Consider the following 15,399-nt stretch of genomic DNA (forward strand, 5'->3'; position numbering starts at 1 on the left):
GATGTGCACATTAATGGGACAGGGTTATCGCTCGGTATGATGAGCGGGGCTTAGGTGGGAACGGCTGCGGTCCCCCCCAGCGGTAGTCCGGTGGACGATCGTGTGACGGAGATGGAGTGGAGTGTATGATTGTGTATGATTGTATGAGCTGTGTTGCTTTACATTCCGTTGGTTATATAATTTATGTAAATAATCCGACCCGATTATTGTTTTAAAACTTGCGGTGATCCATTCGGGGGATGGTGAGCGAGATATTGAGTAGGTATGAGATGAGTCGGGATAGTATTTGGGATGTGCCACGATATGATGATAGAAGTCTTCCGCTGTAGCTTAGTAGTTTTCATAACATTTCAATTGGATCAGTAAACAGTCAGTTTAAGAACATGTATTTGTACTTTTGGCTTTGGCTTCGAGATTGTAACCTTTCACTAAGTATTTCTATTTAAACGTTGTTTCTCTATTGTTTATTTGATTATCATTGCCTCGGGTAACCGAGATGGTAACATCCTTTTACCTGGGTGGTCCTGGTAAGGCACTTGGAGTATGGGGGTGTTACAAAATGTCTATCCACCGAATTTATGTTAATGTAGGGTATTTCGGCACACCGTGCCCTAAGTTGATATGAGTTTGGATCATGGACACATTTATTCGAAATTTGGGTTGAACTCAACGAAAGTATTCACGACGATTTCCGGATGTGTTTCGGGCTAAAGATAAATATTAATGTAATTTTATCGACCAAGAGTTCTAAAAGTAGAATCGATTAAAGAGTTAATCCACCGAGTTATATTGATGAGGGGTATTTCGGCACACCGTGCCCCAAGTTAATATGAATTTGGATCTTGGAATCATTTATCATAGTTGGGTAGAGGTCACTATGTAAATGCTTTACTTGTTATTTACAAGTATTAATAAAACGATAAATGTTAAGTTTTCCACTATTTCGTTATTATATTGTTCTATTTCTTTACCACAATTCATATACGATATCATTTCGATTTTTGATTCAAATCTCTATTAAAACATCGTAACTAAAGACAAATATGAATTTTCTTCTAAAACCTCGAATTATCCATTGCAAGGATCTCTTGTGAAGAGTATAGATAAAAGTTGTTCGTGATCAAAAGGGTTTTTGATTTTTGACTAACATATCTACTTACAATTAATTGTTTCTCATATGCTTAATTGAGTTAAGTACTTTGAAACGTTACATCATTTTGGTAACTAGATTTGTTGGAAATCAAAATTTACCAAAATACCGCAACCACTTCAATGAAAGTTTTAAGACTAAACAAACAAATGAAGAGTAGTCTTCATGAATTTCAATTTTGCTTCTCTTAGCAAAGACTCATTGAAATAAGTGGGAGCATTCTCTTAACCGTTAAGAAAAGGATGAGGTTTAAAGAAGTAAAATTAGAATGGAATTGATACAAGGTAATGTTAAAAGTAAAGTTATTGAGAATAACAATACTAAACCTATCAATCCCGACCGATAAAGTTTCCATTGTCTTAATTGTTGGACGCTAGAAAGGAAACTACCCCAAATTATTGAAGAATCAACAAGTTAGTTGTGGGACATCTAATGGGACCTTCTTCTTTAAATGATTATTTGATTAACATAAATTTTCCTAGTACTACTTCGTCAATATTAGAAACCAGTGGAGGTTTTCATCATTGTATGCGATACATAGGATGATTAGAATATAACGACTAGCATCAAATAATGTCGAGAGATAGAGTCATTGTGTACTCAATCTAGGTTTTGGGTTTAAAGTTGTACTTAATTGTGACTATTAAGTGCATAAACTCTAAATAAGAATATAAACTTGTTAAGATACAAAAGAGGTTTCACTTTTGTGACCCTATACACCATGATTTGATGTATGGCTAGCCCATTATCAAGGTGATTATATTATAAACCAAACAAGAATGATATATCATGTAGATGATGCAAGACTCAAATTGGTAACCCAAGATTGAACCTTAGATTCTGGAATGATGAACGGAAAGAGTTATCGAGTACTCTTGAAACCATTAGATCTTATGGTATATGCGTATCTTGTATTCAAAGCAAGATGTCTCGTGCCTTTTGGTTAAAAAACGAAATCGAGGTTGTAAATCATTGATTCAGAATAGTTTGATCATTTTCTTTTAAGAACGATTTAAGTTAACACCAATGTGTTCACTTAATAAGGTAAATAGAGAAATTTTTGAAGAAGTTCAAAGAGTTCAAGAAATCACGATTTAGTCGTGATGGGATTATCAAAGTGAAGACTTTGATATAAGCCAAATGAAATGTGATATAGTATCACAAATTAATCTCTCTTAGCACGTATTATGAGATAATGTGTGGTTGGATAAAGAATTCAAACGCTATTCGATATGGTTTGGACTTCAATCAAGTTACTTTGAGTTACTTGATCCTTTTGGGAATTTTATCATTTTGTCTAAATTATTTTTCCACTAAATCTAAAACGAATCATATGAGATATGAAATGGTAGGGTACCATGTTTGTAAGTTTTCAAAAGAAACAAATGCTCATTTTTCCTTACTATAATCACGAGTACAACGGGATTGTGGCTCGTAAAGCTGTCTTTTAAAATACAAGTTTATTTCTAGAAGACAGAGTGGGAGAAATTATTCAAGAGCCACAAAGAATGTTATGTCGTTAGAAACTGGTCTTTCTTGGCTACATGAGACGTTTTGGTGTAAAACGTTGTTTCTTCAAAACCGAAAGGGTTAAAGTCATCACTTGTTGAAGATGATGAATTAGTGTTACTTTTAGAAAGTAAAGAGCTTGCAACTTACAAAGAAATCGTTTGATTCAAGTTGATTAGTTCTAGAAGGTAATGAACATATGACTTACATGAGAATGTTTAAGTCACAACTCAATACAAGGCTTAAAGCCATGAAAATCCGAAATAAAAGACTTGATTAGTGACAAAGGGTTTTGCACTAATAAAGAGAGATTTCAAAGCTTGATTGGTAGCAAAGGGTTTTGCACTAGTTGAGAAGCTTAAGTCTAAGGATTGTATTTCATTATGATGAGATATATAGCAAGTGAATCCAAAAACCCACTTCTTCAATTAGAAGGAATGTATTCAATACATGTCTTGAGTTTTGTAGATTTTTGATAATGTGAAACTTAAGAGAGGGTCTTAAGTAGGACATCAATGAGTTGGAATCAATGTTTTGATCATGTTATAAAACTTTTCTTGATAAGTCGAGAAACTGTGTTTATACATGGAGTTTAGTGGGAGTTACGGTAATTTTAAGTAGTCTTATATGTGGATGACATATTGATCATTGCGAATGATTTTAGACTTTTGGAGAAATATAGTACATCTTTAGTATCCGGATTTATGGAGATAAATCTACATGATATTAATGTCAAATAAGGAGTCCTATGTTGATAAGATTCATGACTAGTTCAATCGAATTGAACATATTTGATTGATTCCATTTGCTTCGCATTTTAGAATCAATTAAATAGGAAATGATGTATAACACTTCATATACTTTGAGTATGATGAATTGTTTCAAATCGAATTTAAGTAATAGTTACCAAGTAAGCTATAAAGATTACCCTTAAGTGCATGCAGAAGCATTAAGGATGTAATGCAAAGTGTTTTTTGATGCAATTTTGTGTAAGGGTGTTACACAAATGACAATTGACAATTGAGATTGCGCATGGTTTCCGACAAAACCATAATCAAAACACATTAGGATGGTTAAGATACCATTGTGGCTATGTTATTTAAGAAATAGATTTGCTAGAATCGTTCTAGGCAATAAAGAACAATGAGAAATATTTACAACGGAAATTGAGTATACTTGCAATCTTGTGATGTGCAAGAAGGATGAGTCCACTGCTTTGTGAAAACAGTGGGAGCTATTCTAAGGCTAGAGGGCCTATGTCTTGATTGGATCTCGACACGTACTCAGAAAGTTTTGTAATGCAAATGTATACATTACAAAGGAAAACGAGTATGTAGTAAGGTTAAGTTAGGTACAAGAAGTTGATAAAACCTACTAACCAAAGCCTTCTCATAGGCTTAACATGATGAGTCATGTCATTTCAATTAAATTGAGATGAACAACTACATTCAAGATCAAACTGGATTATAGAATATGAAGTAGTAATCAGGCATTGACTATTCATATGTGATAATCGCATTTGTCGTTCGAGTTTTACTTTAAAACTCTTTTATTATACTTTGTTACATCCAAACGGGTTGTATGACGATATTGAACCCCGTTAAAGTGAACCCGGATTAACATAGTATTCGCCCATAGTCACTTGTATGAGGTGACGTCTCGAAGTGACTAGAGTGTGATGCGATTGATGGCAAGTTCAGTGCCATACAGTCATGTGAGATGACTAGTCGATCACATAGGCGATATTAGGAACACTTTGTCGGGCAGTGACCGCTTATAGAGTTATGGCAAATTTATATAGTCTGGTCGTGGCGAGAGCTACTATAGTATTCTAATGAGTCGATTCTTTTGACTAAAGACTGTTCGCCTAAGAAGGCACAATTTCAGATTAGCTTTGATTTATGTTACTACGACCTTCGTAAATGGGGTCAAATGGGCATATTTTGGGTTATGATGGCTGTGGCTAGTCGAAGGGAATAGTGCGATAGGAATTGTCCACCCCTTTGTCAGGGTTAAAACAATATCTCAGGGCCACTCGAGGAGTAATGAACTGGAAATGCGTGGCCACGCTCGGAAGGTTTCTATGGTAGAAAATTCCGGTCAATCAGATATTCTCCAGATCGAGGAAACCACTCTCGATATGATCACTTGCAAGTACGACCCGAAAGACACCTTGCATTGAGTGGGAGATAGTAATAGGACAAGAGAATTGGTGACGCACACTTGTCGAGGACAAGTGGGAGATTGTTGGAGTAAGTGTCCCCGACAATAATGCGATCACAATTGTCGATTATATTGATCACATATTTAAATCTCATAACAAGAATACGAAAGGGGTGATAAATTACATATATAGTCAACTGGTCCACACATATCGGTAATGATTGGCTGGCTAGAGTTTGACATTACTGTCGTGCGACGGTGGTGATCAGTTAATCCCTTGAGGTCACACCTAAAGGACGATTCCCTTAATTGAAAAAGGTTAATTAATTGTATGTCGATACAGATTAATTAATTCCTTAAAATTGAACAAATTATTATCATAAGAGAGAAAATGACATCTTATTATAATGTGATTAAATAATATTTTATTTAGTAATTTAAGAAGTTATATTACTAAAATTAATCGGTGTTTGCGAAACACGCGAGATGAGAATGATAAGTTAGTTATAATTACAAGATGTTGTGGATTATACTAACTAGTATTTAAATGACCATTTTATGTGAAAGTAATTTTGAATTACTAGTCAATTTGTTAAATGTGATTTATTTAATTTGTAAATGATATTTAATTTGTTAAATATGCATTTTAAATTAAAACATGACATAAGACATGTCACATGTCACATGACATACAATTGTGCAATTGACAAAAATAAAATGGACTCCATTTTACAACATATCAACCGAAATATTGGTGGGCATTTTAGAAGTTTTGTCTTATTCTTTTGTCTTATTCATTTGTCTATGACACTTGATAGTGACATGACTATGGACAAAGGCTTACACATTTTGTCTTGTGAAGACAAAAAGGAAAAAGAAAATGGGGGCCTATAGCCCTCTACCCACCGGTTTTTGGCATACAATATTGAGAGATTTTCTCAATTTTTCATTCTTCTTATGTTTTATGATAAACAATAAACTTCTCTCTCTTGTTCTTCATAAAATCAAGTTTTATGAATCAAATTTGTAAAAATCAATCACTAATAATACTAGTAGTAGTATATGAGTATTAGTAATCAATTTTAAGGTAAACCACATTACAAATATCTAGTACATGTTATTTTGTGGGATTTTGGGATAGTCTTGGGTGCAATCAAGAGGAGAATCTCTACTTTGGGATTTTTGGAGGATCATCCTAACATTCATTATAGCTCAAGAACCAACAAGTAGGAGATCTTGTTGGTGCCCAAAATGGCCGAAAATTTAATGGTGAGAAAACGATTTTCTCATCTTTTGTTATTTAGTTTGCATGCATAAGATTTGTAATTGTTTTATGACTAAATAATTTCTCACATATATGAATATGTTAAATAATGAGATATATATTTCTAACAACATTGTACACAAAAAACAGTGTAATTAGGAAGAAAAACAGTTAAGAACAGGAAATATACATTATTTGACATTGAGGAATCAGCAGTCACAGAGTTGCTTTCTGCGAGATGATCATCAACCTTGGGCCTACAAACAAAGGTAGAAATCTCATGAGCCATTACCCCCACTAGGAAACAGATGATATTTCAGAAACCGTAGTCCACAAAACTAAAACCCTAAAAGAAGCACTAAGTTTACAGTTTTCTCAACATAACTGCATGCATTTAAAACCAATACAATATTCAAAATTATGAAGTTCGAGCAATACTTGGCTAGTGGAATAACAATCGGCATGAGAAGCGGTCATGGTCCTGGAACTCGACGTACTGACACAGAAGTGTTTTTTGGAATCAACATCAATTCGTCAACATACTCTGAAATCCCAGAAGAGACACATTGTTGAAAAGTTTCAGAAAGACAATAAACAATACAATCAAAACAGAATTGAACACGTTTCCCAGGTCAAAAGTCAGCCTGAGTTTGTCGATACTAGCAAATGCTAATTTTGTTTATGTATTACAAAGAAATCCGAAAACCCCCAAGCTCACTCAACCGAGCAAGTCCCTACAAATACACGCCGATTTGTACGAGACAAAGCTAAATAGCTAAATCGCAATGCTTCTGTATTCAATGCTTTGTCTCACACACACGACACGACGTCTCATACAAGTACAAATTTTCATAAACCACTGATAACCACGCTACAACTAGTGGCAACCACTCCATTTGCAATACCAAATCGCTACAACTAGTGACAACTACTTAAATTACGCATAATTACAGTATAACTAACATGTAAATTATTCAACATTAAATTAAAACTTTACAAATACGGCGATGCATTGATCAATTAAACTAAGTAGACGATTATAAAAAGCGAATTCAAGTTGAAACTAATTGGTAAAGCGAATTCAAGTTGAAACTAATTGGAAAGGCATGACAAACCTTCATTTGTTTGAGCGTTGGTAACAATGAGATCAGTTCCTCTTCTCATCATATGCTTTGACTCAAATATTCGTTGTTTTAGATTCAATACCGTTATGAAATGATCAGCGATTGTAATCGAATCGTACTTTTTCGCACTTTTAAACTTGTAATACACAGCCATGACTCCTCTTCAACTTTTTTTTTCTTTCTTTTATTATTTTTTTCAATGAGATTAATAGAACAAAATACCGAGATCACAAAATATCAATCCAAATCCTAAATTACCGAAATGCGAATGATTTCGGAATGAAATTACAAAGCCTCTCAAACAAAAATTAACAACAAATTAGTACAAAAGAAAACAATACAAAATCAATATCAATCTTCGTCTCGAATTTATTCTCCTCCGATTGTAAACGTCTTTGACGCAAATTGCTTCAAAAACTGCAGCAAATAATGAGACGAATGAAGACGTAAATTGGTGAAATTCCAGAGAAACTAGTCGATTGACGGAGAAATCAAAGGCGAAAAACAAATGACGAATCTTCAGAAACGGCAAAAACCAATCAACGAAATCCACGAGTGCTGATGGTTATGATGAATTCCAGCGAACAAGGAAGATTGAATAGTGAAATCACGGTTGAATGTCGTGAAATTAGGGGAAATTTGCGGAATTAGGGTTAGATGATGAAGAATTGAGGGCGAGAGAAAGAGGGATTAGGGTTAGGGTTTGAAGGTTGAGGAGAGAGAAAATACGGGGAGAAATCGAGAAAAGTGAGAAGGAAGTTTTGATTTGCGGGAAAATTAATAGGAATTGAGAGGCGTTATATGATCGTATTTATAGGAGGAAGGAAGGTTATGGAAAGGCGGTTTATATCGGAAGACGGTTAAATGTCCCGCTTTTTGAGCTCCGCGTGAATGAATTTAGGAAATTTCTAATTTTGAGATTAATTCTTTATTTTATTTTTTATCACAAATTGTTTAGGGTATTGATTTTCGTTGTATACATTTTACCCATTAGAGTACATATTTGACTATTTTACCCCTTTCATTTCCTACCATCACGTACTGCAAAGAATTATTTCGGGAAAAAAAATCACGTCATCACATAGTACAAACCACCCCTACCACCCTTACAAGCCCATCCCTCCTCCGCTGAATACCACCACAACCTCCCCTAACCACCGCGCCGCCCACAATTACCACCATTTAACCACCACCAGCCTACCACAGTCCCCAAATAAAACCCCTTAAATATGCCTCCTTCAGCTTCCACCGCCACCTCGAGCGTCGACGACGCCACCACCAGACTCGCCCCTTTCCTACCCCGCCATCAACAGCCGCGCCACCCCTCATCGACGACCAAAAGCCCACTAGCCCACCTTACACAGTAAGAAAACCCCAAATCTGAGAGAAATTTTAATCCTAAACAAACAAGCCAAGTAACATCGACATAAGGGAAGTAAACAATAATTGCATTTATTGATAATTGATGAATAATCGAATACTATTTTTTTCCAAATCGAATTATAATACACAATTGGAAAAATGATGGAATAAAGAGGTATATGGATTTAGTTTGATAGGAATTGTGTCTGTTGTTTTTTAGCAAAGGGTATGTAATGGAAAGTTTTGGGAAAAATGTACTGAGTTGAGTAAAAATCGTACTCCGAAAATAAATTACAATTATTTAATAAGGCGGTCTCTTAGCATGAGACCATCCCATTAACTAAAAAGCCCAAAAAAATCAAAATATATACTACTCCAGTCCTCTATATTCACCTACGAAGTCTTTCGTTTACGTTTGTTATACCCAAAGTCAGTTACTCAAGCTAAATCCTTCCTACTACTGATTCGTTGCCCAAATAACGTTCATCCTTGATTTTATCCCCAACATTTGTCTCTACTCTCTTCCATGGTGTTCCTACTCCATACTCCATGCATTTTTGCTATCATAATTAGTCATTTCAATTTTTGAGTAAGAGTGTGTTCTTAATTTAAAACATCCAGTTTTAAAACTAAAATATTTTTTAACTAGAATTTCTAGTTTCTAATAAAAAAACAAAGTTTTTCATGTTTTCAAACTAAAATTAGTAGTCATTAACCTAAAAATGCTACTTCACAAAATAAAATAGTAGAACTCCAAGTTTATATAAGTTACAATAAATACTTGATTTTCATCACAAGGTATGAAATTTTCAAATTAAAACAGTAAGTTTTGAAATTAGAACAAGGTATGTGTTGGAACATATTATTCAAAGCTTTTACATTAAAATTGAATATTTAAGTGATACATTTTAGTTACCAAAAATTAGATTCCTAAGTTTCCATCTTATTAATATATGGTACCTTTAAAATTGAAGTCGATATTTGCTGATCGGCGCCGCTGTCGTTGCTGTCGTTCTTCTTCTATTTCGGTTAACGACTTGGTGCTACGAAGATGTGTGGGTCGATGGTAGTAGAGGTTATGGGGCGGCAGAGATAGCGGAGGTGATGGGGTGGAGATCGTGGGCTTTGTAGGAATGGAGATTGGAGAAGACAACTCCGTTTGTTGATGATGGGAGCAAGGAGTGTTATATTGTTATTAGAGTACTAGTATAAATCCCGCGCATGCATGCACGGTATTTCTAGATCATTTAGTGTATAATGTATTATTTATAGATTTAAAAATTGACACATTATCATTTTTTCATATTTTAATAAGGATAAAAAATTGAAACGGAAAACTAATCAAAAGGATTGAATAAAGTCACAAAATGTGTCTTTTAATGAAATTTTTTATCACAAAACAAATGATTTCAATTTATAAATTTTCTCAAATAGTTTTAAATAATTTTTTAATTACGAAATTAATAATATTAGCTCATAATTTTTATACGAATTAAGTACGTGGTAAGTTTTTTATACGAAACTAATTATATCATTTATAGGTTTTTCATATACGAATTTGTAGATTTATACAAGTTTTGTTTTATTTTAATTAAAAGATTATAATTTAATTTTAAAAAAGATTATAATGATTAATAGGTTATATATTAATTAAAAGATAATAATTTAATAAAAAATAAAGGGGCTGTTTGGTAAATACTAGATTGATGAATTTTCAGCATATTTAGGCCTTTTAGCACGTTTGACTCACTAATCTACTAATTTACGTGTTTGATAAATGTCATATTGAAACAGTAGATTGAGATTCAATCTTTTGTTTTCCAATATGCTGCTCCACCCATCACATTCATATTAGTAAATTGGGAAAATTGAATCTGTCAACCATTTACATATAAATACAACAATCTATTAACCTAAATCCGCTAATTACCAAACACTTTTATAAAACCTGCTAATTGAAACATACTGGTCAAATCTGTCAATCCAATCTGTCATTTATAATCTGTCTGACCAATCTGCTTCTGCTATTATTAATCTGGTGAGTACCAAACATGGCCAAAGTATGGTTTCTATATTTAAGCAGATTCCTTTTGGAGGGAAAATTATTGAGAATTTTATTCTCTTTGTAGTAAGGGAGATTTATTGGGCTAATTCTTCTATTGGACCCGTCCTATACTATAGGACGGTCCTATAGGAGAGTTGTTTTTTTACATTATATCTAGTGGATGAAAATTTTAATCATTGATAATACTTGTAGATAAAGTAACATATATTTTAGGTTTTTTCGGTAACTACTCCTACCTATAAACATTTTTTTTTTGTAATTGCATGCTCCCTACTTACAATTTTTTTTAAAAACTGCTAACTTAATATTTACTTCGGTTAAAACTTGCTACAAAAATCCATTCTCAGGTACCCATTTTTCGAGAGAAGGATGCTTATTTACGACGGTATTTGCCGAGGTCGTTGGATGGTCAAACGATATCCAAAAAACGAGTTCTTGGATGTTTTGGAATCCTGAGACTGTAAATTTCATACTAATCTGAAAGATTATCCTAAACCTTAGGAAATCGTGCCCAAATTAGACCCGCAAAACACCACGAAACTGCCCCTGTTTTCACGAAAACAAAGTGCAAGACTAGGCCCTATTCACGACCATTTTTACACCATTTAGGATCACCTCGTAATACCCCTATTTTAACCTTCACAAAATTTGCAGTCTCAGGATTCTAAAACATCCAAGAACTCTTATTTTGGTTATCGTTTGACCATCCAATGACCTCAGCAAAGACCGTCGCAAATAAGCATCCCTTTCGTACATGAGAATGGAATTTTATAGCATGTTTTAATCAAAGTAAATATTAAGATAGCAGTTTTTAATTTTTTTTTAAGTAGGGAGCAATTACAAAAAAAATGTTTATAGCTAGGAGTAGTTACCAAAAAACCCTATATTTTATTCAATATTGATTTTACATAATTGTTTCTCAAATTAAAAATTGTATATTATATTTACCTCCTCCAGTGACGAAGCTACGCCCGCAGTTAGCTATTTTTATTGATGTATGTTTTAAAGACAAAGTAGTCAATAACTTTCATTGACGCGACTGGTTAAGAGGGTAGATTGGTTTTGCGTTGTTGGACATCGAGAGTTCTGACTAGGGATGGCAGTGGGTCGGGGACCTGACCCAGACCCTGAGGGTCGGACCCTAATGGGTCGGGTATGGGTCTCATTTTTCTAGACCCAATGGGTATGGGGCGGGTATGGGTCTTAAGAAAATATTTCGGGTCTGGGTCCGGGTCTAAGTTATGAGACCCATACCCGACCCTTAGACCCTTTATTAAAAAAAAAAAAAAAAAAAAAATCAAAATCACAACTTTTCTGAATTCATACTGGCAGACCGTAGAAACAAAGTAACTAAAGTTTCTTTCTCTTCTCTCATCCCATAAAGTGATAAACCCGACCAAACTCTTTTGACAATACCACCACTCCACCACTTATATAAGGAAACCACCACCACAACACTGATACACGACTGTCAACCACCTCTCTAATAGGCGGCGACCGACAATCACCATTAACGGCAGCCAGCGACGGTCAGATGGAGACGGCTATCAAGTACGATATTGATTTTAGGGTTCCGAGTTTGATTCTTTCACATGTATTTGGAGGTAAAATTAATTTAGGTCTTCTTTGCCTTCTTAATCTCTTTGGTATCTATATTGGATTTGGTAGTATACAATAGAGATTAATAAACTCATAATGTTAAAGTAGTATGGATTTTTTTTTAATATTATAGACCCCATAGCTGTTAATCCTATTATTTAAGTGGCTGAAACTCGGACCCGCGGGTAGACCCAAACCCGACCCTTACCCATAGTGTCCGGGTATGGGTCCTCAAATTTTAGACCCTTGCGGGTTTGGGTCGGGTACGGGTCCAAAGGGAAAATCCCGGGTCCGGGTCCGGGTGGACCCTACCCAGACCCTACCCATTGCCATCCCTAGTTCTGACAGGCTTATCGTATACTTACCAAAGATAACCAACTGGAATCTAACTAATATAACTAGGGAAGTCGGGATCATATCCACAGGGAGACTAAAATGTATTATATTGTTAAACAAAGTCCGTCTAAGTAACAAATTCGGGGTTATTTGATTTTTGGTTTCTAAACTACAAGTAGTGAAGGAAAGAGAAGTAAAGAGTAGAAAACGAGTTTAAATAATGAGAGAAAAGGCTAGGACATCGGGTCACCATGAAAATGCAACGGTCAAGTCTAAGGTCAAAGATCAGTCATAAAACGGTCTGCAGGGTAGTGAAAAGGTCCTCTCGGATCGCTATTCGCCCTAGAATGCTTCTAAAGGGCTCTCACAACTTATTAGGGCACTCTATTGTTTGTAGTAGGTCTAAATCTCAACAGGCTTTCGATCTTAGGTCGGAGTTTGCCAGTTCAATTAATTAATCATGCGCATTAATCAACTAATCGGTATTAACTGTTACACTTAACAACATAATTCATATTCATGGCAGATCTAATAAACTAATTAGGGCCGTCTTATTATCATGGCTTCCCTAAATCCTAGCAAAGGGAATTAGTTACACATAATAAAATTAACGGAATTAATGATAATAACGATAATCAAATTAGGTATGACAAATGTATGAAAAGAACAATTAATCCTAAACAATGAACAAGAATAAAGGAGAAGCAAAGAGAAACTAAGGAAGAGAATTGAAGAGAAAATAAAAGTTGATTGATTACCTAATTAATAAAGTAAGGAGAAAAATTCCAAGATTTCAGATCCAAAAGCTTGAGAGAAAGTAACATAGAAGAGTTTTCAGTGTGTAAAACGTCCCCTAAAACTGTTTACAACCCTTTCTTAAATATTATGTCCAAAAGAAATAAAATTAAAAGCTAAATAGGCTGAAATAAGGAGAGCAAAAATCCGGCCAAAACAGATACCAGTCGATCTACTAAAACATAAATTCCAAGTTTCGTCAAAGCAAACTCAGCCGATCGACTATAGAAGTCAGTAGATCTACTAAAACACTAATTCCAGCTGCACCAGGCTTCACTCTAACTCTCCTCTCGGCGTCTTCACGCATACCGAGGCATAAGTTTCTGAGCTTACTTCTTACCAAAATCAAAACGCAGCTCCAAAGGCGGGTTTTGGCTCGTTCGCTAATACTTGGATCAACAACCTGCATAGATTACAAAACAATCCAAAGTAGCCAATTCATGCGAGAATAGTAGCTAATCGCTACACAATATGCATAGAAATGCGTGTAAGATATTAGAATAAATGCATAGAAAAGGCACGCATCAAACCTCCCCAAACCAAACATTTGTTTGTCCCCAAGCAAGCAATAGACAAAGGACAAAAAGGGGGACTAATGGAATGGTATACAATCTCAGAGCTAGCTACACTTATGACTCGCCTAAACCATTTAATGCAATAAATCAACACCATAGCAATAAATCAAATGCAAACGAGTTAAATCAATGACAAGACCACTGAACTGTCGACCTTGCAAGACTTGTTTTTGTTGGACTCTCACGGGTCGCTCATCACTCATTTAAAGAACATGGTGAGTATATTGTAGGATAGAAATAAATGAAATCACTCACCTAACTACGACCTATAAGAACATGCATGCAATCTAACATGATACCTACCTCTATCGACCGTACATAAACATTCCAACCAAACAGGACCAAGATACATGCCGAGAACTTACATATAAAGTGAGGTGAGGTAATTGGGTGAAAAAGGGCAAAATAAATTTGGATATGTGGAGGTAAAGTCAAGCTAGTATAATCGTAACCAAATAATAAACTTATCCCGCTTAACAAACCCAATATATGAGAAATAAAACGATGCCAATACGGCATAAACTCACTCACATCATGAAACCCGACTCCCCATAACATATAAAGATAAACATGGGAATAAAACTCTGCTTTTTTCAACAATCAGCCATTTTTCTCTTTTCATTTTTTTTTCTTTCTTCAATTTTTTTCCTCTTCGTCTGATTTTTTTTTCATTTTCTGCTGATTTCTTTCTTTTTCTTTTCCTCCTCATTCTAAACCCTTTTCTCATAACAATAATGGAATACCAAATCGAATATCAAACACGTACCCATAATTAACAACTAAATTAGCTTGACTATGGTAGGCTATATTTTGGATTGTAGTTAATAGATGAGCTAAAACAAGTCTATTTGGCTAGTGAACTTCAAGGGTAAAATAGAAGAGAAAGGATTGCCTCTCCACATGTGTCACCGCCACAAACCGAATGCATACAGGTACTAAGAGATAAATGTCATGATTATGCAATTTGATGTTACATGTCTTATAAGAAGTACTACTCTCATCCTAAAATGAAACCGATCATGAATTTCATCGGTTTAATAAGGCTCTAAATCTCAGAAGTATAAGTAGTTTGCCAACATTAAGTCAAGTCTATTCGTTCAGCAGAATTAATCAAAAACTCGTAGACTATGCGAATGACCATACTAGTAGAGGTGTCAACTATGCAAGGCTTAGGGCAAGAAATAAAAGTGTAGTGCAATTTCATCATTGTTATACAACCGTTCTGACTCGACCTAATATGCAAAAGTAAACAAGTTTTTGATTTTTTCCAATTTTTTAAATTTTTTTGGGGTTTTCATTTTTTTTAAGTGAAAGAAACAATGCATACGGAAATGCAAGAAATATGCAAACAAAAATGCAATAAAAATGCAGATGGATGCAAACAAAGACAGATGTATACCCTCCCTAAACCAAATCACACAATGCCTTCATTGTGTTCAGCAAACAATCAGCAGCAG

The sequence above is a fragment of the Silene latifolia genome, chromosome 4, assembly GCF_048544455.1.
Source record: "Silene latifolia isolate original U9 population chromosome 4, ASM4854445v1, whole genome shotgun sequence".
Lineage (NCBI taxonomy): Eukaryota > Viridiplantae > Streptophyta > Magnoliopsida > Caryophyllales > Caryophyllaceae > Silene > Silene latifolia.